General features: G+C 34.6%; 1 protein-coding gene across 3 annotated transcripts in view; it reads left to right on the top strand.

Moving 5' to 3' along the window:
* Positions 1-27,025, top strand: part of TBC1D5 (TBC1 domain family member 5) — a 495,717-nt gene that overhangs the window by 81,609 nt on the left and 387,083 nt on the right. The gene's annotated exons all lie outside the window — the stretch shown is intronic.

Here is a 27,025-nt window from a genome sequence, read left to right on the forward strand (position 1 = left end):
AAGTATGCTAGCAGTTCAGTAACCTTCTAAGGTTAAACACACTTGAATTTGGCATAACACAATTGATTCTTCCACCCCCCAAACAAACAAACAAACAAAGCACCCAACCTTTTTTATGAACTACTCTGTTAGGAACCTCTGTTCATTTTTAAACAAGTGTCCTATAAATTTACACTCAAAAAGTTATTTTTATTTAGGAATAGGGAATAGGTTGTCTTACAGTTCAATTCCAATTCATTGATAAAGTTAATGTGTTAGGATTCTCCAGAGAAACATAACCAAATAAAGGTGTGTGGGTGAGAGAGAGAGAGAGAGAAATAGAGAGAGAGAGAAATAGAGAGAGAGAGAGAGAGAATGAATGAGAGACAGTTTTTAAGGAATCGGCTTACACACAATTGTGGAGACCAGCGTATTTGAAATCTGCAGGGTAGGTTAGCAGGTTGCTGATGTTGCAGTTCAAGCCCAAAAGCAGTCTGCTGATAGAATTCCCTTTTCTTTGGGGGAACGATCACTTTTTCAAGTGTACAATTCATTGATTATTTTTTTTAGTAAACTTACCAAGTTGTATAACTGTTCTGATTCAGTTGTGGAACATATTTACCATCCCAATATCACCTCTCCTCACACTGACTGTTAATCCTCATTCTCCTGTCCCTGCCCTGTTTTAGGCAACAGTTAATCTATTTTCTATTTCTATAGCTTTGTTAAATTTGATGAATGTTAAAAAAGAGTAGGGTATGTCTTTTCTCGATAGTTCATGTAAATGAAATGAAATAATGCAATATTTGGTCTCTTGTGTCTGGCTTTTTGAGTAAGCATAACGATTTTTAGATTCGTCTATTTTGTAGTATATACCTAGTTTGTTTCTTTTTATTGGTGAATATTATAATATTACCATATTACATTTTGTCAATACATTCATCATTGGTTAACCCAGTCCATGAACATTTAAGTTGTTTTCAATTTTTTAGCTATTATGGCTAAATCTGCTAAGTATACTTTGTTTAAGCCTTGGGAACATACCTAAGAGTGGAATTACTAAATCATGTGATAAATTTCTGTTTATCTTTTTAAGAAACTGCTAAACTGTTTTCCAAAATGGCAGCACCTTTATAAACTCCCATCCTCAATGAATGCAAGTTCTCATCTCTGCATCCTCATCAACATTTGTCATTAGTGGGCTTTACTCTTATACATATCCTTTCATAACTTATATTTTATCTCCGTATTTAGTTTTTGAGGCTTACCCATGTTGTTTCATGTAGCTCTTATGTATTAGCTCTTACTCAGTAGTGGGATTCCAATAATTTAACAACTAATTTTCTGCCCTAATGACTGTTTTAAGTATAAAAAAAGATATGCCAAAAGGTAGTTTATTATTTTATACATTTAATACTTAAATAAGGGTAATAAAAGAGGTACATAGAACTAGATTGTTATAAGAGTTTTAAAATATTAATGAAAAAATATTAAATAATACCTGATTAAAAAAACAATAAAACTGTTATTTAAGGTATTTCCATATTGCTTGGTTGCTTGATTATTTATTTATTTATTTATTTATTTATTTATGAGAGAGACAGAGAGAGACAGAAAGAGGGACAGATAGGGACAGACAGGAAGGGAGAGAGATGAGATGCATCAGTTCTTTGTTGCGGCACCTTAGTTGTTCACTGATTGCCCTCTCATGTATGACTTGATGGGGGGAGGGGTCTACAGCAGACCTAAGTGATCCCTTGCTCAAGCCAGCGACCTTGGGCACAAGCTGGTGAGCCTTGCTCAAACCGGATGAGCCCCTGCTCAAGCTGCGACCTTGGGTTTCAACTTGGGTTCTTTGCGTCCCAGTTCGACGCTCTATCCATTGCTTCTTGATTGGCATCCTCACTTGGAATGTTTTTCACCTATGGATGGAATGAACATTCCTACAGGCACTTAGAATATGCTATTGTGCAGATGAATGTTAAAAAAGAGTAAGAAATTTAAATTTGTGATTTCTAAACTGGGCAGCTGCCCAGGTGCCCACCTTAGAGAGAACCCTAATTACAAGTGCCAATTTTAACAACCAGTTCATGGAACTCAACAAAAAAGTAGGTATTGGTTCTACTGAACCAGCAAAGTGGCTGAATCCCACCAACTGATTTTCACTGCAAAAGGGTATGCCATTTTATAAATATATAGTGAAAATTCAACCATAATATTACAATGGCTTTTCAAAAATCAGTTGTGTAAAATGCAGGGTTATGTTATTGTGACATTATCAAAAAACAATATTTTTAGTAATCTGTATTTTCCCAAAGGCACAAAAGTAAAAATGGTGAAACTTATATATATATTTTTAAGCGAGAGACAGAGACAGAGAGACATTCCTTTGACCCTTCTCTAAGGCATCTTTCTTTCTGACTTGTGTGACTAGATTGAGCCCAGCAGGATAATCTCTGTGTCAAGGTCCAGAACCATAATGCATCATCAGAGCCCCTCTGGCCATGTAAGGCAACATGCTCACAGGTCACAGAGATGAAGAGACACGGGCATCTTTGGGGGAGCTGGTGCATTTTTCTACCCTCCACAGCTCCTTTTCACTCTTAGAAATGTCCCTCTTTGGACTATAAATTATATGATGATTTAATTTCTGAATACCTAGTTGAATTATTTAAATATGAGTAAAAATCAAAACTCAGGTTTCTACCTCCCTCTTTTTAAAATTTATGTTTCAGTCCTTTCCTTTTATGTTTCCTCTCCTGCTTACCTCTGACAGTTCTGTAAAGGGCATGAATAGTTTCTGGGCTCACTTGATAACGTCAGAGAGAGTGTACGTCATTTCTTTGATCATTATTTATGGATAAATTCTATCATTTATCCAATAATAAAGCTCCGTGATGGCTGACATCATTCTTTTTTTTTTTTCGCCATTGAAGCCTGCCTTTCTGATGTTCCTCAGTGTTGAGTGACAAGGTAGCAGGTGAATCCTGAGGTTGTAGCATCTAAATTTGTGCTGCTGCTTGTGCTTGACACTGTCCTTAAACTTTCACGTGGGAAGAGGAGGAATTAAGACAGTCTTTCTGTCCTTCTACCTTTAGACTTTATCTTACACTGAAGAACTAGCTTGGCATTGCATTCATTTAAGCAGCTGCTGATTTTGGGGGGGTATATGATATTCTGGAAAGAATTTTACTAGTACAGCTTTTTTAAAAAAAAATAAAGTACATACTTGGATGTTTATATTTCACATTTTAAAATTTTTTTATTAGATTAGACTACATTAATTGAAGAGAGCAATTATATATTTTATGTGTATGTAAAGACCAAATTGCCATTTGAGTCTACTCTTCAACTTAAATTTGTGGTCTGGAATTTTTCCCAAAGTACAAAATATTAATTTGTATTCAAATGGATTAATTTGTTCCTTGGAGAGTCTAAAAAAAGATCAATTTATGACTTTTAATCATATATCTTATTTTAATAAGCTAAGTAGATATTTGATACTTGCTAATTTATATATGCTTGTGTCCTTGATTTAATAGTAAATCCATCAGATTTTATATTGAGAATGTAATGCCTAAGATAAAACCAATGCTCCATACTTCTCAGGTGAATTTCTTTCTTTTCAATTTACAATGCTGGTTTTACACTCCATTTGCTGTCAGTGGAAATGTAGGCGGCGGACACACCACGTGTTAGTCATCACTGAGTTCACTATATCATATAGTAAAAAGTACATTAATATACCATACAGAAAATCTGACACACATAAATGACCACTTAGCACTTTTAAGCACATATGTGGCTTATTGATTAGCTTCTATATCTTTCAGTAGTGTGAGACACCCATGTATAGTGCATACGTTCACTTATCAGAACAAGTGCTTCTTGTGCTGATGAGTGAGCAGCATATCTCCTCTTTATTTATTACAATGAAGATCAAACCTTAGAAAGCTTTCTCCTTTTCAATGGAACCCCTAAATCTTGACACAATTATAATATTTCCAGAATTCTTCAGATAAAATTCACTCTGGAAAACAACTTCTTAAAACCTTTTTATACCTTTACTTTTGTGGTTAGTGTTCTGAGTCTTTTTCCTGAAGTTTGTGCTGGTATTCTCTGTGTTAGGTCTTTTGGCAGGTGTGGGAATGGGGACTTTAAAAAATTTCTGTTTTCTCTATGAAGTCTTTGTTCTTCTCTAGGCTCTACCCTGTAAATTAGTCTCAAAATGGGTTTTGTGTGTGTTTTAAAAAACATGTACAATACCTGTTAAGATATTTTTGTCATTGAAGTATATTCTTGAAATTAGTAAATACCGAAATATAATAATCTACTTTACGTAGATACTGACCTAAATCTGAGAAAATAATGATGAAAAATAATATAAATATTAATAATACAGGAGTGATGTCATTGATATAAAACATAAAGAGCATGAATATGTTTTTCTTTTAATCTTTTATGGACATTTACATTACATTGTAGAATTTTATTTTGCTTTTAGTGATACAGTATGTGTTTAAGTTTTATAGTTTACTATAACGTACTTAGTTTTCCCCTCTGATGTATATTCTAGTATTTTCTATCTCTAAAAACAAAGACAAAAATAGAATATTTGAAAATGATGGTTTCTTGTAGTACTTCCTAAGACCCTGCTTGCGCTTGATGTGTGAACAGTGCGTCTTTTTTTTTTTTTTTTTTTTTAGCGAGAGAGACAGAGAGAGGGACAGACAGGAAGGGAGAGAGATGAGAAGCATCAGCTAATAGTTGCGGCACCTTAGTTGTCCATTGATTGCTTTTTCATATGTGCCTTCACTGAGGTCCTACAGCAGTGTGAGTGACCCCTTGCTCAAACAGCAACCTTGGGCTTCAAGCCAGTGACCTTAGAGCTCAAGCCAGCAACCATAGGGTCATGCCTGTGATCCCATGCTCAAGCCAGTGACCCCGCACTCAAGCTGGATGAGCCCATACTCAAGCTGGAGACCTCAGGGTTTCGAACCTGGGTTCTCAGTGCCCCAGGCTTCTCTTTCCACTGCACATCTGCCTGGTCAGGCTTGTGGGTTTTTTTTTCTTTATGTGACTCTTTGTGGACTGAAACTATGTAATAAAGCCAGCCATTCCATTTTATTTTATTTTAGTTAATTTTTAAAGATATATTATAACATTTGTTTAGTATAGTGTCTTCAATCTCTGCTTTTTACTCTTTCTTTTCCTTCTTTTTCAAGATTTTAAACTATTACATCCTCAAGGAGAACTCTAAAATCTATAGCTCTACATCTCATTTCATTCCCATGTTTCATTTAATTTCCTACTCATTTTAATATTTTGCTTCCCATCATAGCAGATGTCTGGAACCGAAAGCATCATTTTGCCCCTGACCTATTATTTCCAGCCAAATTCAACCATTCTTAGCTTCTTTTCCATTATCCCTTAGAGTCTTTATCATAGACCTAGGAATTCACTGTCTTCTTCCCTCTTTCCCATCATATTTAGTTAGTCCATGTATATATAGTCTTAGTAATTTTTTGCTTATGCCAGTTCCTTACCATTCCCAAAAGTCAGCCAAAATTATTCCTCTAACAACCTTATTCCTAGAATACTTAAGACATCTTTGCTGTCTTCAAATCTGAAATATTTGATATCTTCAAATCTGTCAGATTGTTGTTGGATTAATGGAAGTATTGCTTTTACTCTGTCACTCTCCTGCTTAGCAACCTTCAATGGTTTCACTTTGTCTGTTAGTTGAAATTTGGAATCTCTAGCCTGAGAGTCAAGATTCTCTCATAAGGCTGTCCTGTTTTACCATTTAGCCTAATCCTTTACTGGTCAATAACCAGCATTCTCCCATTACTGTCAAGATGGTCCCAACATACTGAGAACATTGCTGCATTTGTATATCCTTTCCCATTTCACAGTGTCTTATATCTCTTCTTTTTGCTTGATGATGTGTTTTCTATTTTCTTTTTACTCATCTAAAGTTTACATACCTTTTTGCAATTTATAGCTCATGTTCTGCCTTCTCTGTAAAATTTTCCTGACCAGTATAGTCTACTGTGGTCTCACCCTCTTCTGAACTCCTGTTTTGCTTATTGTTACTAACAAGGCACTTTCAGTGTGATGATTTGCACTATTACTTATTTTTAGTTGGGTCCAGGTCCTGTATTGCTAACTGCATTTTAAGTGTCCAGAGAGCAGAGCCCATGATTTTTGCATTTCTCTTATGGGCTAAAGTACAATTCATTATAAATCTCAGATGATAAATTAATATTTGCTCACTTATTGTCCACAAATATGAATTAATTGCACTCAAGCATTGTTGATAAAGAATTAAACAGAAGAGGCAAGGATGCGGCTTTCAGGAAATTTACATTCTAGAAGAAAGATAAATATTCTATAACCAATTAAAAAATACCTATTTCAATTCAATTGAGGAATATGGTTTGCTACTTTGTGTGACAAGTGAAACAACCGGAGAATTGGCTACCTTCTTTTTCTCTGCTATTATTGGTATGTATACTTTTTCTTATTTAACTTGAAATCATAGGTTTTCAAATGATGAAATTTAATTTTTTTCTTCTAAATGTACATAATACTGTCATACTCTATATCTGGGTGAATTCAGTAGACAAGATAGAAAGAATGATTTATATATTTTTGACATTAAAACAACTGTAGTAAATGTATATCAGTTACGGTATGTGATGTGTAAATTGATGTGAAATAATTAAAAGATAATGCAGATATTTTTAAAAGAAAGATTCCCTAAACTCAAAACTATTACAAATTACTAGTTAATATAGTAAAGCTCTCTTTTACAGGAGAATAAGATTAGAATACAGTTCAATACATTATTATTTTAGCTTTGTGTTTTTTTTCCAGGGGCTTAAACAATATCATGTATTTCAGTGCATTTCATAAAAAACGAAATCAGCTGAATAAACTAGAGAATCTCATTAGCTTTACTCAGCAACTTATGACAGTTGGCTTCCTGTCTAGCTAACAGAAAGGAGCTCCATAGACTTCAGAAAAGGGAAGGTTTTTAAAAGTAGAAGGTGGTGGGGCAAATATCATACTCAAAGGAGAGGATTATTTTAGGCAAGCTCACCTTCCTTTGAGGGAAGGTGGGGAGGTCTACCCAAGCAGATTTCCTTGCTGGTGCTGGCCAGGAAATTCTAGACTGAATGAATGGTTAAGATTGCATTCCTGGGAGAGGCTGAAATTACATTTTTGGTTAGGTAGTAAGTCTTGGTTTGCTGACTTGGGCTTAGCACAAGTGACTCCATTTTGGGTCTGTTTTTGATTGTTCATTTTATTTTTTTGTTTTAACAATAGCTAGGATTTTTTGAGGTTGTAATAACCATAGGATGTTAATGTTGAAAGAATGGCGAAGTGTGCAGTGAAACAAAAAATTATTGTATTTGCAAATGTAATATCATAATTTACATAAATGTTATAGTTAGGAATATTATAAATGTAAATATGCCTTCTCTATTTGTTCAGTGGGAGATGAAGAGTGATGTTGAGACTGTTGTTCAACATATTACAGTGGTCGGCAAACTCACTAGTCAACAGAGCCAGGTATCAACAGTGCAATGATTAAATTTCTTTTGAGAGCCAAATTTTTTTTTTTTTGTATTTTTCTGAAGCTAGAAACGGGGAGAGACAGTCAGACAGACTCCCGCATGCGCCCGACCGGGATCCACCCGGCACGCCCACCAGGGGGCGACTCTCTGTCGTGACCAGAGCCACTCCAGCGCCTGAGGCAGAGGCCAAGGAGCCATCCCCAGCGCCTGGGCCATCTTTGCTCCAATGGAGCCTTGGCTGCGGGAGGGGAAGAGAGAGACAGAGAGGAAGGGGGGGGGGGTGGAGAAGCAGATGGGCGCTTCCCCTGTGTGTCCTGGCCGGGAATCGAACCCGGGACCCCTGCATGCCAGGCCAACGCTCTACCGCTGAGCCAACCGGCCAGGGCCAGAGAGCCAAATTTTTTAAACTTAAACTATCTAGGTAGGTAGATTCCTTATCGAGGTAGCACCCACACATGGTATTTTGTGGAAGAGCCACACTCAAGGAACCAAAGAGCCACATGTGGCTTGGGAACTGCGTTTTGCCCACCACTGACCTATTACAACAGCTTAAAAAAAAAAATACTGTTGATGTAATTATGAGAAGGGAAAAGACTATTTATCTCCATTGAATGACATAAAAAGCCATGGTATAACAGGCTGGTGGGTGTGCATTAAGCAGTGAAAGCTCTAAATTCAGATGCAAATAATAAGCACAAGGACAGTTGCCTCCCAGTGACTTAACTGTTGTATATTTTCTTTAGTCAAACTGTGATTCAGAGTTCTTGAAGTGCTGAATATTTCTTTTAGTGTTTCACTTCCCTTTAGCCTATATATTTAAAAAAACAATAAAAATACTTCTGATAGACTGTGATTTTGACAAAAATTTGATATAGGTGGAATATTAAACCAAATGCTACGAAGATAATTCACATGACTGCCCTTGGATGGTCTTTACCAAGTGCCTTACCTGCTTCCCACCATTAAAAAACTAATATTTAGTAGTAAAGTTAAAGTTATTTGAGCACAATTTGCTTGCTGTGGTGTATACTAAGGATGTTCATTTAAGGCTCGGATTGTGACAGAATGTATGACTACTGGCAAGAAGAGTATACCTGTTTAGCTTATTATGGTTTTTAAACCTTGTTTTGGTTATGGTCTGTGATATGTTGTCTTAAAAATGATATATTGCCTCTTTGTGATCAATTGTGACATTTTTAAGTATCTGAGAAAAATAAATTTCCTCTACATTTTCTGTAGTACCTTTCAATGATGGTTTTATAATGTGTTCTTCAGTTGAAAGGTATAGAATACAGAAACTCTGTTCTTAGAAGGTAGCTGTTTCTAAATGTAGAATAGCAGGGAAAGTGTTACAGACAAATTATTTTTAAAACTTTGTTTTTAGAAATAGAAGTACAAAAAACCCCTTTGTAAACTTTTTTTTTCTGTAGGTATGCTTTTTATTTAGCTTTTAGTAACTTGTAATTTAAGATCACAGTTATTAGGTGTATTTCTGCATTTTATATATTGCTCCCAGATGCTACAGTATTAGTTTTTATCACTGCATATTTTATGAAATGTCAGCCTTCTGTTGGCTGTTCACACAGCATTGTTAGTGATCAAAGACACAACATAAAGGAGAGGATTCTAAACAGTTGGCTTATCTTTGTCCTTCACTGTGACAAAAATATATAAAATTTTATTTTAAAATTTTTATTATAAAAAGTCAAATAAAGACATCACCTAACATGCAGTAAAATATAAATACTGTATGTTTGTTTTTTAGTAAAATAAAAATTTTAAATGTTTAATATGAAGAAACCCAGTTATAAAAAGAAATTTCTGATTTCACAGAGTTTTCCTTGGTAAGAATGGGCATAATAGTTACGTGTAATGTAACACTTTTCTAAATGGCAGTGTTATGCCCAGGAAAAGCCACACAATATTTGGCAACAGAATAGGTCACTCACTTTAAATTCTTAATTTTGTTACACGGAATACATAAGTTTTAGTATGTGCATTGTGTAAGTTCTAAATGGTTTATTTTATTATTTTCTTTTATGACTGACTTTGTATTTTAAAGTTTTATTACATAGATTTAAAAGTCCTTTTTTTCTTTAGTTCCATGATTTCTTTTTTTTTTTTAATTTTTATTTATTGATTTTAGAGAAGAGAGAGAGAGAGAGAAGAGAGAAAGAAAGGGGGAGGAGGAGCAGGAAGCATCAACCTCCATATATGCCTTGACCAGGCAGGCCCAGGGTTTTGAAACGGCAACCTCAGCATTCCAGGTTGACGCTTTATCCACTGTGCCACCACAGGTCAGGCAGTTCCATGATTTCAATATCAAGCTGAAGGTAGAGAATGGAAAACGTTCTCAAACCCTGAAAGAAAATCTATAAGAATAAAAACTTGGACGATTTTGGTCAGCTGTGGTATATGCATGCCCACAATAGCAGCATATAAACAATTTTATGTTTTGGGATGGTTTTATTAAAATGAACTGCTGCTTTCAATAAATCATTGAGAAAGATGTTGGCTTTATATAAGTCTTTATTTTGATGGAGGCAGGGCAAAAATAGTTTCTCTTTGCAGCCTTGTAAGTCAGTCAAGTTGGAGACAATTCCTGAGCACCAGAGAGATGAATGTGTTTGTGTGTGGTTGGTATGAGCATTTGGAAATAGAAGTAGAAGGAAGATTTAGACTAAAAAATGGTTTTGTATGTGCACTTTTATGGCTATCAGAAAACTGCTATTAAAAAAAATTAAATTATTTCTAAAAATAATTTTCAGCAGATATTAATGATTTTAGTGTCCTTTTTTTTGCTGTATACAGTTTCTATTTTTATAAATGAGAGAAAGCTTAATTGTTTTCCTACCAGAGAATTGGAACTTTGTAAAGCAGTTTGAAAGACACAGCAATTGGACATTTACAAGTGAGGGGCCTCCACTTGATGCCTTGAGGTTCTGGAAACCTGTATCCAAAGTGTGGTCCATAGTTCAGCAACATCAGGGTCACCTGAGAGCTTGTAGAGATGCCGAATATCGGTCCCAACTCCGTATCTACTAAGTCAGAATTCACAAATAATTTGTGGGCACATTAAAATTTAAGAAACATTGCTTTAATGCTTTTCAGTCAAAACCTTTCATTTGCTCTGTGTGTGTGTGTGTTGTGATGGTGGGAAGCTGATACTGGACTTGGTCATCTGCAGCTTAAGAGTTGGAAGAGGCAATGGAAACTCACATCAGAATTTTAGCAGGAGCAGAAGTTGGCAGGTATTTAACCTAGAACTTACAGGATTTTGGTCTTTATAATTGCAATTAGAATCAGTAAGTACTTAGTTTATATAGTATTATATGTGAGGAGTTTCACTTAACCCTGCTAATGTTAAACAAGTGGGTTCTTTTTGTTTTTAAGTGTCTCAAAACATTCCAGGTATAGTATAGTCAGCATTTCCAAACTATTTTATTGTTATATTGTTCCCAGGAAATGCTCTGATTAAAAATACCATATAGTCAAATAAGTTTGGAAAGCACTGTATACTTTGATTATCGCTAAGAGAATAACAAGATGCATTGATTTATAGTAAAAGATCTGACAGCCAGGTGTAGCTTAATTCAATTTAACAATTTCCAGGCCTGACCTGTGGTGGTGCAGTGGATAAAGCGTCGGCCTGGAAATGGTGAGGTTGTCGGTTCGAAACCCTGGGCTTGCCTGGTCAAGGCACATAGAGGAGTTGATGCTTCCAGCTCCTCCCCCCTTCTCTCTCCCTGTCTCTCTCTCCTCTCTCTCCTTCTCTGTCTCTCTCTCTCCCTCTCTCTCTCCTCTCTAAAAAAAAAAATGAATAAACAATTTCCAAATTTACTTGACCATAGCACCTTTTTATTTTAAAGACCATTATTATCTTCTCCTCTAGCATATGCGCAAACTGGCTTCTTTCCAGTTATTAAAAAATTGTTTTTCTTAAATAAGAGACAAGGACAACTTTTGCAATTGTCATGATATTATGTCACGTAAAACATACTCTCCAATATTGTTATTTAAATGCAAAAGGTATGGGCACAGCCCTTGTGAGCTGAAGAGGTTGAGCATGGCCAACATTTTCAGGGCTGGAATAATTGGGAAAGCATCTTTTAGAAAGTAAGCATTAGGTAGATCCCGGTCAGATTTGGTAGGTAAAGAGAATGGAAGGGAATTGATCATTGCTTATATTTGCCAAAATGAGGAAAACCTTGAGCAGTGGAAAAGGTTAAACATTTCAGCTCAATAGGTATTAACTGAAAGTATGATATTAATGTAGACTAGGCTCTGTACTTGGTCTTGGGCATACAATATTGAGAAAGATACAGTTCTGCTCTCGAGTTGCTTTATTGGAGCAAGTATAGTACATCCTGATAAATGTATGAGAGTTAGAAGCTGGAATATAGGATTTTCTCTGGGGATTTGTAAAAAATAAAGTTGACCAGAGACAGGACGCAGCTATAGTAATAGGGGCCTGCAGTTCAACAGAGAAAAGACAATTTCAAAGGTAAGCTACAGAGTTTGACTTTGGGTGTTGAACACATAATACAACATACAGATGATGCATTATAGAATTGCACACTTGAAACCTATATAGTTTTTTTAAACAATGTCATCTCAAAAATTTAATAAAAATTTTTAAACAAAGGTAGACTAGGGAAGACCAAGCAACCTTGGATATCCTGTAGTTAAAGGCTTGGCTAAATCTAACACCCCAAATGCAGTGTATTGTGATAATTAAAACTAATGCTAGATTCTGGAGTAAGACAGGTTGGGCTCACTTCCTGATTACTTATCATGAGATCTCACTCTCTTCATTTGTTACATGGGAGTAATAGGGCAGGAAAAATAGTAACCAAACAAACAACCCAAACCTCTAACTAGGAATAATTTCAAACTTACGGAAAAGTTCTAAGAGAAAGAACTGTGTCTCCTCAGTTCTCCCACTGCTGTTTTATACCATTTGTTTTATCATCTGGACGTTTCCCCTTCCTCCCTCAATGCGCGCACACACTCACACACAATTTTTTTCTGAATCATTTGAACACAGGTTGCATTTATCCCTAAAAGTATGTCAGTGTATGCTTCTTAAGAATAGGGATATTCCAGATCTGTAGTACAATGATCAGTTTAGTAAACTTCACATTTGATATAATACTTTTTCAACAATATCAATATGTTATTTGTTCTACTCAATAATATATCTAAAATAGTTTCAGAATTGGTTCATTATGCCACTACAACAAACAAGTTTACCAAGAAGAGTAAGATTTGTTCTAAGTTCTCCCTCCTCACTCCACTTGATTCTGTGAGTATATATAATCAAATGCTGTACTCATAATTACTGGGTTTGCTTCTTTCTTTTTTATCCTTTCAGTGTGAATGTGGTGTTTATTTGAAATACAGTCAAATTCACTCATTTTAGTTTTCCATCTTCTGCATTTTTCTCCTTTTTCATATCCTTGTTGATATAATATAAATATTTTTGAATATGTAGGAAATGATCATTTACTTTTCCAAAAAGTAAAATTGTATGAAAAGTTGTACTCAGAAAAGTATCATTCCATCTCCCCAGCTCCACTCCCCCCTTATAGGTAACCAACTTTATTGCTCTATAGTTCATCCTTTTATAAAGATAACCAGATAACTTTTCTCATTTCTTATTTTCCCTTTCTTAGGAAAGGTAGCATGCTATATATGCTCTCTTGCAATTTGCTTTTTTAATTTGTCAGTTTGTCTTGGAAATGACTCTGTATCAGTTTATAAAGATCTTACTCATTTTTACAGATGCTTACTAATTTGTTGTGGGTATGTATCATAGGTTAGTCAACCAACCTCTTATGCTTGGGCATTTAAATAGTTTCTAATAATTTGCAATTGGAAATGAGGCTGCAATATATAACCTCATACATATGTATTTTCATATTGTTGCAGGTTTATTTTCAGGGTAAATTCCTGGAAGTGGGATTGCTGGTTAAGAGAGTAAATCCTTATGTCATTTTTTTTAGACACTGCTCAGTTCCCCGGCATGGGGTTGAATCAATTTGCACTTCTACTAATAGTACAGGAGTGCCTGTTTCCCCACAGCCTTGCCAACAATATACTATCATAATTTTAAATTTTTTTGATAGCTGAGAAATGGTGGCTCAGTGTATGCTTCATTTGCATTCATCTTATTATAAATGGAGTTTAATGATTTTTATATGTATTTTTCCCCCACTGGGGGCACTGTATTTTTATTTTTTAATCTTTCTTTTTTACTGAATTTATCGGGGTGACATTGGTTAACAAAAGTATACAGGTTTCAGGAGCACAGCCCTACAACATATCCTCTGTACACTGTATTCATAAGAGCCAGTTTCTGTAGAATCTTTGATTTTTTTTCCCTTCTCAGTTTTGAAAGCTTTCTTAGTGATATTAGCCATTTATTTTGGCAGTTGCAAAGTGATACTTTAGGTAAACTGGGCTACATTTTACTAAGAATAGTGAGTTATGACTTGCTTATTTTGATATAGGAAATACATTATAGGGTGTATTGGGGACATTTTAGAGTACACTTAAAGGACAAAAATGGGTATTTTAATTACAGAAGCAATTTGGTATAGGAGTAGAATGCAATGAAAATGCAACGGATTTGAGGAGGAGGGCACATTATCCCAATGTTATTAAACCGTAGCACTTAATAAATGAGTAGTTCTGGTTGGTGACTCTTAATGAAGACCACCCAACTGTAGAAGACACAGAAAAGGCAAGAATCATGGATCAGGGAAAGTAGACATATTGAGTCAAAATCAGAAACTTTGTTTTTGTATGGATGCAGCAAACTCTCTGAATTCTCTTATCAAATCTGATAAAGTGTGTTCAGGTCCTCTTATATTGACTATCATATTTGAAAATAAACTTTGTTTCCTCCTCTTTTTTACTTGTTATGCTTTTTATTTTATTTTATTTTTATCTTACTCTGCTGCCTTGAGATTTTAGTACAGTCTCAAGTAAAAGTGATACTGAGCATCAGTGTCTTAGCATTTTTTTAAAGGATAATGCTTTGGATGTGTCACCATTGTGTATTATATTTGGTATTAATTTTTAGAAAGATTTGTTTTATTTACTTAATAACTTTTAGGTAGTTTTCTTTTTTTGATAGTTAAAGTTTAAAAAAGTTTTTTTTAAAATCATGAATGGTGTTACCAAAATACTTTTTTCTGAATCTAATGAAATGATAACTTTGCCCCTAATGGGTTGCATAGTATACAGGATTTTAATAACATAAAACCTCTAGTAAATTTCATAAACAGAAGGATTGCTAGTCTGTTTTCCAAGAAATAAGCCGTCATTTTTCTCCTTGATTACTGACGTCCTGCTCTGAACCCTTGGGGCTGATCGCAGGGCTGTAGAAGTCAGCAGGAATGGACCCGGCACTTGAGAGTGTGTCCTCTCTGAATTCACAAGTGTGCGCTAGTGTTTTATCTTTCCTTCAAGCTCAACCTTGGTTTCTGTTCCTTTATAATCTCTAATAACTGCAGGTTTCAGATATAAGGAAAAACATTTATAGTTAGATGCAGGTATATTCAATTGTTAATTTGAGTGTGTACAGAAAGATTGATAATGTGAATTCAAATTTATATAGAGTTCTAAGTAAAGTACACGTCATGTTGGAGGGAGGGTACAAGGCACCATAGCTCAAGTTGTACATTTTTAAATTGGATTAAATTTGTATTCCATTTTTATTCACTACCATATGTGAAAGTTTTTTTTATAGTGCACACTAGATGTTATTGCAAAAATATTTTAAATTGTCATTTGTATTAATGGATTATAATTATCTCAATCTAATGGTAATCTTTAACTTTCTTGTGAATAATGAAGGTTTAAAAAATTATTACTTTAATAAATAATTACCTGGCTTTTTAGATCACTTCTCTTCTCTGAGATATCACCTGTATATTACTTCCAAACAAGATGTTCTGGGTGATGCGTGATTTAATTTTAATAGCGGTAGCAGCTTTTACATGGTTAATCATTCCTTTCAGTAAAATTGAATTAACTGTTGGAAAGGAATTTGATTAAGCTATTTCTCCTTAGTTTCCCCTCTTTTCTGATTATGTCCTGCAGCAGAGCCAGCGTTGGGATTAGCTGCTCTAGCTGAAGCTAGGGCTGTGGATCCTGATTGTTATTTGGGGATGGTGTTATGATGTACTAGTTTTGGGGTTATTTTCAGTTGTTTTTGTTCGGTACAGAAATGACCCGTTTGTCAAAGTGTATGCTTTAATCTTAACAAAAAAGACTTTAAAATGTCTGAGCTAAATCCTTATAAAAGTTTATTATTATAAAGTGCTATCTTTTTTACTTTTCTATTCTGAAGAATAGTCTGCATATTTAATTATATTAAATTAAACATTTCTTGTGCTAATTATATTTATTTCAGTTGTATAGGCTAAAAAATCATATAAAAATTTTCATATAAATTAATAATTACTAATCATAATTTTCCTGATTAAAAATAATGTATCAGTCCTTTATTTAGCTTTGGCATTAATTATAGTATTCTCATGCTCCATATATCTTAGCTGTAAAGACTTGAGTAAAACAATAGACTCCAAATACTTGATGGAAATTGGACTGACCGTAGTGGGGGAGGGCCAGGGAGGAGTGCAGTAGGGTGGTAATGGAGGAAAAGACCTTCTTGTGTGTGTGTTCTAGACCAGGTTTCAACTGTTTTCATCTCATGGCACACATAAACTAATTACTAAAATTTTGCAGCACACCAAAAATATGATATTTTTTGCCAACCTGACAAAAAAAATAGGTATAATTTTGATTCATTCACACCAGACTGATATGATATTGTGTTGTCTGTTGTTATTTTTTTTTAATTTGACAATCTAAAGGAAAAGAGGTTAGTGCCCCTGACTAAATAGGTATTGCATGTTTTAAAAATTCCAATGTCACCCTGTTAAGTTTAATTGTGTAAATAAAAAAATAAATAAAATAAAAGACACACACACAAAAATTCCTGCGGCACATAGTTGAAAATTGCTGTTCTAGTTTATCAGAGTTCAGAATAGGAAGACTGGTAAGATAAATGTGCCTAGAGCTATAGTGCAGGCTCATATGACTTTTTATTTTTCAGAGTAATGATAATTTTTTTTGAATTTAGTTTTTTTTTTATTCTCATACTTGAGAATTAAACTGGTTTACCAATCTATTTCCTAAAGATAATTGATACATTATATATACATGATCGAATCTTCTACCTCATGAGCTTTGTTTTCTGGTCAACATTATTTCTTTGTTTTGACTGGCTTAATCTGAAACTTAGTGCCCCATTTGAAAGAGGTTTGGACTGAGCAGTTCTTTTAGGTGATATAACAAGTCTAACCTTCTAGAAATAGTGGCAAGTTCTTTGTAAGGAAAAGCTGGAATTGCCTTAAAGGAAGTACAGCACTTTTATCAGCTCTCTGAAACTCTTTCCAGTTGGTCATGTCATGGTTGGGGAATGAGGTGGAGATAGGCCACAGATCTGACTTACCTAGTTTTGGTCTCAATTATTCTTAGTATGATAAGTTTTGTATTTGGAGATTTCTTCTGGGATTTATCTATATTCATTGCACATGTATACAAATGAAGCTGAGGACATATTTTGGCTTTGTCTGCCAACTGGCATACTTGCTTTAGGAATATTTGAGAAGAAATTACATTAAAAAGGTCTGCTTCTCAACTGTGTGTGTGTATGTGTGTGTGTGTATGTAATAATACATTTATATAATAAATACGCATCAAGGATAATGTATTGAAAGCTATCTAGGAATTAGTCATTTAGAAAGTTTAATCTTAAATTAATGTCTTATCACACTGAAGTATAGAGTTTAGCTAGGTATATTTTCAGAGAGAGCTTTCTTATAGTATTGAATACAGGATATAATGTATTTAAGAATGAAAGTAAGTGAAGAGAAATTGATGTCTGAGCTTTATGAATCACAGATTTCAATGTTATGAGCCCATGGTCCATGGTTATATGGGCTGGAAACTTCACTTTCAGTAGTAGGTTTCCAAGGGCTCCAGTGAAATGGAGATAAGGAAATCACTTAATTCACCATGTGGTTTTGACTTACATCACTCATCGGTATACTTGAAGGCGTGGTGATACTTTGTAAAGGATATGGTTTGTGAACTGTCACAGACCTGAGCTTAAATACCCGTGGTTAACTGTGTGATATGAAATACATTTAATTAACAATGCCTATATTTTTTCATCTGTGCAAGTGGGAATAATGACAATAATAATATGTTTGTATAGAGCTGTTACTGGGAAGTAAATAAAATGACATTTTCTAAAAAACACAAAGACGAGTATTACTTTTAGGGCAACATCCACCCACCCTCGCTGCCACCCTAAGATTCATGGCCTGAGAAAGTAGTATATCACCAGGCATTGCTCAGAAGGACAGTTGTAAGTTTAAAAGTACATTTTACATGTCGGTAGTCTTCAGATGAGGACACTTCTAAATGTCTTCAATGAAATAAAGTTGTATTTCAGTGAGTATTTAGTCCATTGTTTAAAAAAGTAGCAACAATTTTAGATTAGGTAACCTAGACTTTAGGGCTTTTTCCCCTCCACGAATACTGCTGTGGGAGATGGCCTAGCGTTTCCTCAGCTTGTGTTGTGAGTGGTTCAATGCAGAGGACTGGGAAAGATTACTACCGAATAGAGTTAGCTGCTTTTATAAAGGCTGAAGTAGCTTTAGTGAATTCTGTCCCTGTAGAAGCGTGGTACTTAACCATGCCCTTGCTGTCCTGTCTTCATCCCATTCAGTTGGATGACAGATGTAACTATAAAGATAAACACAAAAGACTTACAGGATCATTTTTTAAAAGACTGACTGACTTTGTTTTAATTTCCTAAGAATCAGGTACTTTATTTGGGTCTACGCCTAGGGAGTAATAACAAATTGCCTCAGGGTTCTTTTCTTTCTTTTTGAATTTCTAGTATCCAAAATAATAATAATAAAAAACATTAATTTTTAAAAACAATTTTATAACCCATTTTGGTTAAAACCAAAAGTTTTTGTTTACAATATCATATTTATGACTTTCTTTTCATTTCACAAATTTGTAGTCTTTTAACCTCATAGAACATTATTCTTACAAAACTTTGAATTTATTTAGTTTTGTACATTTTATTGCAATATAAAACCAGAGAAAGAATCTTGCTTGGAATCTTTACATATTTTAAAAGTGTTTTTGAAGACTACATTTAAGAAGTTATCATTCTGAGTAGCAAAGGGATGACATTAGTCAAGTAAATGCATTCACGCTGGTTTATTGAGGTAGTAGACTGAGAGCACACTGATGTATGTGCGATCTTACTGTATTTATTTTACTAGAGTGTGATTTTCTTGTTGTTTTTTTAAACCCTTCCTCCCACTCTGCTTCCATCAGCTTGTTCTCTGTATCTGTGGGGCTGTATCTGTTTTGTTTTGTTTACTTCTTTTTTTTTTTCTTTCAGATTCCAATGTAAGTGAAATGCTGGGGGTTTTGTCTTTCTCTGACTTATTTCACTTAGCATAATGCCCTGTAGGCTCAACCATTCATTTATTGATGGATGCCTACATTGCTTCTTGTCTTGGCTATGTAAAGAAGGCTGCAATGAACACAAGTGAATATATATTTTCTAATTAGTGTTTTTGTTTTCTTCAGATAAATAACCCATTGTTGGGTTTTGGCAGCTCTATTTTTAATGTTTTGAGGAATCTTCATATTGTTCTCCAGAGTTGCTGCACCAATTTCCAGTCCCGCCAACAAGTGGTTCCCTTTTCTCCACATCCTCACCAGAACTTGCTGTTTGTTGGTTTTTTTATGCTAGCCATTCTGACAGATGCGAAGTGATATCTCATTGTGGTTTTGCTATGCATTTCCTGATGATTAGTGATGTTGAGAAATTTTTCATGTTTGTTGCCATATGTTTGTTCTCTTTGGAGAGATGTGTATTTGGGTCCTCTGTCCATTTTTTAATTGGATTTTTTTTTGGTATTCATTGAGTATTAGTATCAAACCTCCTAAACAAGTAGCCTAATGCAAACATTAATATTCAGCTGGATTATTTCTGTGTAAGTAGCTTAAAGTGAGCTAAATGAATCAGGGGCAACTATGTGAAGAAAGTACTCACTCAATTGGAGATATTTCTTGGCTTGCAGTAGTGTTGTTTAGAGATAAGGAGATGTTCTAAAATAAAGTGAAGTCTCCACTACTTGTGGAATTAGGGGTAAGAGCTGTTTTCTAAAGTTCACTTTAGTCCGTGAGTTCAAATTACTTAATGTTGTAAAAATTAGTAAAGTTAAAATTTGAGGCCATTCATTCATTCCTTCTTTTATCCTCAACATGTCTCTGTTGGGGTGCAGGATAATGAAGTAGGTATATATCAATATTTGCGGTGATCAGTGATATAGTAGGTGTATTTTCCCTTAGCCTTTGTTCTTACCTTCTTCTCCTCCTGCCTTTTTTCTTCTTCCTTTTGTGGCACAAATACTCTGCCTAACCCCTAGATTAGAAACCCTGGGAGTTTACTAAACTTATTTTTCTTCCATTTATATGTCTAGGTACCACCATTTTCCTCATGTTTTTTTTGTCTCAATCTTCCATATGCCTAGCTGTGATACTAGTCTGGTTGTTAGTGCTCTATTACTCCATGGGAATTATCTTTCTAAAATGCTAAGTACCCAGTAATTGATTCAGAGATCTTCTGTGCTGCTAATGATTAGCAACATTATCCAGTTTAGATATCTTTTATTTTCTTTTGAGAAGCAGATAATAGGCAGTGAGATTAATAAAGAAACAGTAGTTGAGTACTAAAGTAAGTGATGGGGAAGTCATGAACTACAAAGCAGAAAAAGTAGATTTTAAATAATTGAGTCCTTTTTAAAGCTAACTTATTATCTGTTCTTTTTCTGGTTTTAGTTTTGCCTACTTTTGTTTTCAGAGAACTTAAATTTCTTTAGAATTCTAGAATAATTTGGGACATTGACTGCTTTTCATAGACTTTTCTTCATGGCAGTTAAGTATGATTCAAGTTTTTCTTTTTGCACAAGATAAATTGCAGTGTTTATTGGATAAAAGGTGACAGGCAGGTGATGTGACTAAAAGGCAATAAATAGATTAAAAAAGAACTCAGAAACAAATGGAATAACATAAGGAGGAGTAGTTAATGAGATGTTAAATAATTTAATAAGTCTAGAACTGAGAATTTAGAATACAAAATAAAATTATGGATAGTGCTTAAAGTTTCAGCCTGTTTTATCTAAAATAATTACTTCAAAAATTTTATTTTCTTTGTAGTTACAGGAACATACGTAAAAGAAGGGAATACTTTGTTTCTGTTCTTATTGTACAATAAATGATTTCTGTTTTGAAAAGTCCTATGCTTTGTATCTGCCACATGAAATGGACAAAAACTAACAAAGTAAAGGGACTTTTCATCTCTTGGCAGTCAGGTTGGATCTGTAGCTTGCTTAGGGGAGACACAGTTACTGGAATTTTTTACCTTGTCACAGGCATTTAGACTGGTCTTTGAGATTGGATTGAAACTCAAGTGCTCAACGCAACACTCAGAAAAACATCTTTTGGTTCATTTAAGCAGAGGAATTGAGGCTAATTTGTGTCTTATTATTAAGCTAATTTGAATTTGGTATCCAGAGCTTGATGCTAAATGGAACCAGGATTTAGAGAAGAGACATTATCTTGATGGCATAAGGAAAAATACTGAAAGATATAATCTTCATATCACAGAAAGTTCTCTTTTTGCATTGTATGTACATTAGTTTCTGTTTTATCTAGTGCTTAGAGTAGTGTGGGATAAAACTTGGTACCAACTGTTTAGTGAAAAATGGGCATAACTGTTTGGGAGAAAATAATGTTATATACTATTATGCAGTGAAACATCATTTTGGAAGTGAATATACGGTTTATTAGGACAACTTGGAAATTTTTTGTTTACCATAAAGACCTGAGGAACAGATTTATACTGTGTCAGTAGTTTTGGTTTATTGTCTATATAAAGATATATCAAGTTAAGGGAATTCATGAAAGAGTGAGTAATGGTCAGGTCAGTTGCACTCATAGTTGTCTTTAATTGATGTAACATTATATAAGATCTTGTAGACTCTGGGTTCAAATTCTGGGTTCAAACTTCAGTTTTATCATTTGTTCGTGATTACATCTTGGACATGTTTGTGTCCTTAAGTTCCTCTTACCTATTTTCTTTTTCTTGGTGAGAGGTGTGGGATGAAGGCGAAGCATTAAGTGACATATTCCATATAAGCGCCAGTATCATAGTAGAGGATTGACTTTATGGTTGCTAAAGCTGTTTCTTCAAGCAACTTTATTATCTTTAACTTTTTATTCCCTATCACAGCCTGTTATAAGTCATGGGGCAAAAACTAAAACAAAGCGTCAAACCTGAGTGGGTCTTTTCTTTGATTCAGAGGATTGAATTTTAAACATTATGTAATAAACTTCAGCTGTCCCACTTTTAGCTTCACTGATAAACCTTTAAAGAATAACATCCATTATGAAATTTAAAAATTAAAAATTCAGTTTTGTTACTTTGGGTGAAAGGTTGGAATTTGGAATTTGTTAGAATCTCTGAGCTACTGGGATATTATTCTAGCAGCCCTGACACACTGGGCCAGTATGTTGGGGTAATTGGAGCTACTGGGACAGTGAAAGGAATGTATGCTTCCATAGTGGCAGTTATGGTTCATGTAGAAGACAAGGTGGACATACTTTAATTTTTTAGTAACCAGAAGAGTCTAGAAATTAGTAGACATTTTCTATCCTGAATGCTGCTTTGCTACTATTGTATGTTAGCATCCATTGGCATATGTAAACACTGAGCAGTCTTATATGTAAACTCTTATTTCATTTTTTGGTAATTATTAATGTATTGGATCCTCTGACATACATGTATATATATATTTTCCTAATCCACAATATATTTTATTTAACCAAAGGATAATTTCTGCAACAAAATTTTCCTTATGAACACTCATCTTTCTTAAACATTCCTATGTCTTTTGGTATATTTCAATATATCTATCTATCTCTATAATAAATAAATAAACAAACAAACAAATGACATATACTTTAATCATAAACTGAAATCTATATTAAGGAAAATCAGATTTGATGGAGGATATTTAAAACTGTTGTTGTTTAATCATCCCTCTTTCTGTTGAAAAGGAACCTTGATAGTAGTTGTTCAGAAGAATATCTGAAATTTTAATACTAGGTTAAGTAGTTTAGTTGGACTAAATTAAGTAATATGTATGTTTAACAAATAATTTAAAAATTATGTGTTGAAGAAAGGATGGTGGTTGCTGCTGGTAGCTGTCTTGTAGAAGGATTGAAGGGTCACCTTCCTCACTGCTGTGTCAGAACCTGAGGGAGCGGCTGCCTGGGAATCTGCATCTTAGGAAGCGTCTCAGGTGATTTTTATGTTCACTATCTTTTTTTTTTTTTTTAACAGAGACAGAGAGAGTGTCAGAGAGAGTGATAGATAGGGACAGACAGGAACGGAGAGAGATGAGAAGCATCAATCATTAGTTTTTCGTTGCGACACCTCAGTTGTTCATTGACTGCTTTCTCATATGTGCCTCGACCGCGGGCCTTCAGCAGACCGAGTAACCCCTTGCTTGAGCCAGCGACCTTGGGTCCAAGCTGATGAGCTTTTGTTCAAACCAGATGAGCCCGCACTCAAGCTAGCAAGCTCGGGGTCTCGAACCTGGGTCCTCTGCATCCCAGTCTGACGCTCTATCCACTGCGCCACCAGCTGGTCAGGCTATGTTCACTATTTTTTTAGAACCACTACTGAATTCTCTCCTGGCAGTTCTTAGGATATTGCCTCCTGGCAGTTCTTCTGTTGGAAGCTACTTTTCCCTGGTTGGGGAAGAACAGGGGTGAGCCAACTGATGTGGCTGTACCCGAAGACCTTCCACGTTCTTTCTGTGAAATTTCCAAAGCCTCCAGGGTCGGTCTTAAGTTCTGCTCTGAGTTCTCTTGACTGACACTCCTCGGTGAACACACATGTCATGTTCATGGTGATACACAACTGCATGGACTGTGATAGAGGCTTCAATAGTTCCCTAAAACATCAGTACTTACTAGTAAGGGGAAAATTGCAGGTGAGGAAATGTCAGAGTGCTTAAGCGGTCTTCTGGGACCAGTATTGAAAGTGAGGTTGATTTATGTTAGAGCCCAGACTCTTGACACTGTATATGCTACCCTCCTATTTAGTGGAAAGAACATGAATTGTGAGTGAGTTCAGGTAACCTTGGATTGGAAATATGCCTCTATCACTTGCTGGCTTTACTAGCAACTCCACACTTACCTAAACCTCAGTGCCCTCATCTGAAAAGTAGGCACAGTAATTGTTAAATCTCCAAGGTTATTGTGAGGATTAATGATAGAACATATTTTTAGAGTGCTGCAGCATATTTTTATAGTTTGATCCCAGAGTGGGCATCCAATAAAGGATGGCTGTTTTTCAGTAACTTAATATGAGGTGAATAATGCTTTGTGGAATTAACCAATTATAGGCCAAATGAGTTTGTCAAATTATGAAATATATAGTTTCCTGTTCTAATGTGGTGTGATAGCTAGACACAAGGAAGATACTGGATGTGTGATGGGATTTTACTACTCGTATCCTGGTAAATTCTGGATTTGGTTTGAGCTCAGAGCATTCCTTAAGCTCCAGGTCCTTCTTATAGCTCTAGATATTTACATGGAAATGCCTGCGTGACATCTTCAATAGGTTACCCCTTACCACGTCCAAAACTAAGCTTGGACTCTTCCCCCTAACTGATCTTCTTTCGGGGCGTGTGCATCAGCGAGTGGAATTGATATCCATCTGCATCCTCCACAGAATCCAATCTTTCACCAGTTCTGCTAATTGTTATCTCATAAATCTTTCTGCCTCCTCTTCAATTTCATTCATCACCATCACTCTAACCTAAGCTACTGTCATCTCACATCTAACTCCTTCCCTACACCTCACTTGCTCTTTTCCATAATTAAGCCAAATTTGATATTTCTTCAACATACCATTTTTTTTGCCATACCTTAGTTAAAATCCTCTAGTAATTTAGCCTTATTGATTTTTTCTATCTCATTTTGTTTCATATACATTCCCTTTCTAGTAGTGAGTGGCCTCTCTGCTTCTCTTTCTTGACTCTGAGTGTGCTTATCATATAACTGCTTTCAAACCTTTGCACTTGCTGTGCCCAGAATGGAACACTTCCCACACCTTTCCAGTCTGATCTCTGGGCTAAATCGGTTTCCTGTTAGACAATCTCATAGCTGCCCACCTCCTGTATTTTTAAAAGCATTTTTCTCTGTTTGCAATGATAAATTTGCATGGTTATTGAGTACTGCTGTCTGCTTCCCCAAATAAAATGTACCTTCTAGGCTGAGACAATTTCAATGTCTACAAACAGCCCTAACAACAGAAGAGAAACATTAGGCAATTAAATACAAAGTGATTAATCCTAAAGTGAGGTAAGTACAGCTAGAATCATTGTTGGCATTTTAAGAGTTGTTATCTGGGTATTCTTTAGTTATTATAGCATTGGCTGGATCAGCTTCTATTTTTAATTTTTCTATTAAAACTAAATATAAGTAGTATTTTGAGTTTTGAATTCCCCAGTTCAGATTAAGAGCTTCCAGAGGCTGATTGTTCTTGAACGAGTTTTAAAATAAAAGCTTTCCCACTTTCCTTGCATCTGCACAGCATTGAAGTTTAGAATTCAAAAAAGAAATAGTGGTTACATACTTCTTGATGTTGACTATTTGGAATGTGTTCATTTATGTTAGTTGCCTGAAGCATAAAAATTTTAAAACATTACTGAAACTTACATAGACAATAAATCATAAATATCGTAATAGGTTTCTCAGCTCTTATAAAGTTAAAGAGAAATCAAGAAGATTAATATAATATTGGAATTATGTTCTTATGGTGCTTTTTTGGTATTTGCACCTTAATTTACTGCATGACATGTTGGCAGATTGAACATGTTCTTATGAAAACCCTTAAGATTTTAGTATTTTCTTGAAAATTGGTTTAGTTCTTTGTTTATACTTAAAAATTAGTGCTTTCAATAAGATTTGGTTTCCATCTATCCTGAATTCTCTCTAGGAATATGCAACTTCAAAAATAAAGAGGCAGAGTCAGCAGAAAAAAAGAGATGGTCTGAGCATTTATGCATTAAATATGCATGTTAATTAAGGAAAAAATTAGAAAAATATGGAAACAGATGTTACATAAATTATTTCAGTCCCAGGGCAGCAGTAACTTATACACTGACAATAATTCTGATATGTGCATGTGTATGTCTATTTCTAGATTTCTCAGTATTTATGCAATTCCATAGAGAATAACTAGAAAAAGAACTGGTATATCCTTTCAGTGAGACTGTTGTGAACCTTCCTTTTACATATGGATTGCTGAGGAAGTCTGGTGTCTCACGCAGTCTCACTGTACAGACAAGTCTTCATGTCTCCTAATTCTGCCGGAGATCTTTTTTCTTTCCTCTTGGTTTCTCTGATGGTATGTCACTGAGGTCTTTTATTGGACATATCCTGTCAGAACAAGAAAATAAATTACAATCCTGGCAGTGTAAAAAATATACAATTGACCTCGATATAAAGTGTGTGTTTAGAAGCAAAACAAATTACAACTATTGAGGACAATGATTGCAGTGTCAGTTTTTCTTTTGGTTACTGTCACAATTTTTTAAGAAATAGACATTGTTTTCTGAAAAGTATTGACATGTTAATATGACAATATATATTGTGTTACATAAACATATTCATCAAATAACATGTTGAAATATTTGAAGAATATTTGAATGTATTTTACTTTTAAAGAGTTATTTGTGGAATAAAAATGCTCTGTATTTTACAAGGGAAAGATGAGAAATAGAAACATGCTTTATTTTAGTGGTTTAGTGACTTTATTTCAACCATCTAGAAAAACCAAGTGATTATATTGCTGTCCAAGGAGCTGCTGTTTTCCATACATATTGTATAATTTAGAATGTGTTATTTATAACTTTTCAGATAAGATTGAAAGTTAAAATAAGGAAATGTTACATTAGAATGTGATAAATCATTCTCTTAAACAAAACATGAATTTTATTTAATACAAGAGCATAAAACATTTTTTGGAACTCTGTTTAGAGATCAGTCCTATACTTATTTGTATTCTTCAGAAATCCTACTTTGTTATTTTGTTTTTGTAGTATATGATGCTAAAATGTGTTTTAAGTAATTAATTTTTTGAATCTCAGTAGATTTGTTACTTCTGTTATCCTAATATTTTTCAGTTCTTTGCTGTTGATTTATGTTTTACATTATATTGCCTAATTACTGTTGTCCTTTTGTGTATATGCTGAGCTACTGATAAGCTCTAATAG

This window comes from Saccopteryx leptura, chromosome 10 (genome assembly GCF_036850995.1).
Source record: "Saccopteryx leptura isolate mSacLep1 chromosome 10, mSacLep1_pri_phased_curated, whole genome shotgun sequence".
Taxonomy (NCBI): domain Eukaryota; kingdom Metazoa; phylum Chordata; class Mammalia; order Chiroptera; family Emballonuridae; genus Saccopteryx; species Saccopteryx leptura.